The sequence below is a fragment of the Sclerotinia sclerotiorum genome, genomic scaffold (assembly GCF_000146945.2).
Source record: "Sclerotinia sclerotiorum 1980 UF-70 scaffold_6 genomic scaffold, whole genome shotgun sequence".
Taxonomy (NCBI): Eukaryota; Fungi; Ascomycota; class Leotiomycetes; order Helotiales; family Sclerotiniaceae; genus Sclerotinia; species Sclerotinia sclerotiorum.
Window position 1 is genome coordinate 1983476 of NW_001820830.1, and position 1025 is coordinate 1984500.

The window sequence follows — 1025 nt, forward strand, 5'->3', positions numbered from 1 at the left end:
ATCATTCCCGGGGAGAACCAAATGAAATAATCGGTTTGTTCAATCAAAATTGTATTGGGGATGCGAATACTTGGTGAATTAAATGTATGATCTTTCTGTATGATGTGAATTGGAGAAAGATGAGTTCTTAGACCTGATGAATATATATGATGATGGATTACAATCATCTAGGTATAAGGGAAAATTGGACAAGAGATGAAAATTCTTCTGATAGCCTTAGTCTCGGATTTTTGATTTGGTTTAGGCTGAGCTAGAGTTTGGGTTTGGGTTTGGTTAAGTGGTATATACTCAAGTTTGAGGTTTTTTCTGCTTTTACTTTTACCTTTGCTTTTGCTTTTAATGGGGTATGTTTCTGTTTCGTATATGCATTGCTTTTGAAATGTTTTGAATGTGCTTTTGATGTATTTATACTTGGGCTTGAGTTTGGGTTTGAAGTTAGAGTTGGGGTTAGAAGTCGGAAATTGTTTATATATAAATAAAGATATAGATAATATATCACAACTCTACAAAATCTCTTTCTATAATTAATATTTTCGTACTCAACACGATAGGATAGTTTATTAGGCCCGGATAATTAAGAGTGGGATAGATAGTCTCTCTCCTCTCTTCTTTTCTCTTTTCTTTTTTAGAATAATAATAACAGTGGAATTTTTGTGAAATTAGTGAGTGAGTGAGTGTTTTTGGATGTGTGTGTGTGGATATGGATTGATATGGATGTATACTTGAGAGGATGATGTGTAATATATGGTATATGTGAAGTGATTTGGAGATTGAGAGTTGAAGGTAGAGATTTAAAGATTTAAGTAATGGGAGATGGGAGATGGGAGGTGGGATTTGGGGAATTGGGACTTGGAGAATTGTATTAGGTTTGGGCTGATTTGATTTGATTTGGTATGGTGCAAGATGCCTTGGTTGACGCCCTCTTGTTTTTCCCTGAAATATATAATGACTTGAAGATATAATATATATCTCCCACATCTTTTACAATATCAAAAATAAGACTATCTAATATATTTGAAATAAAT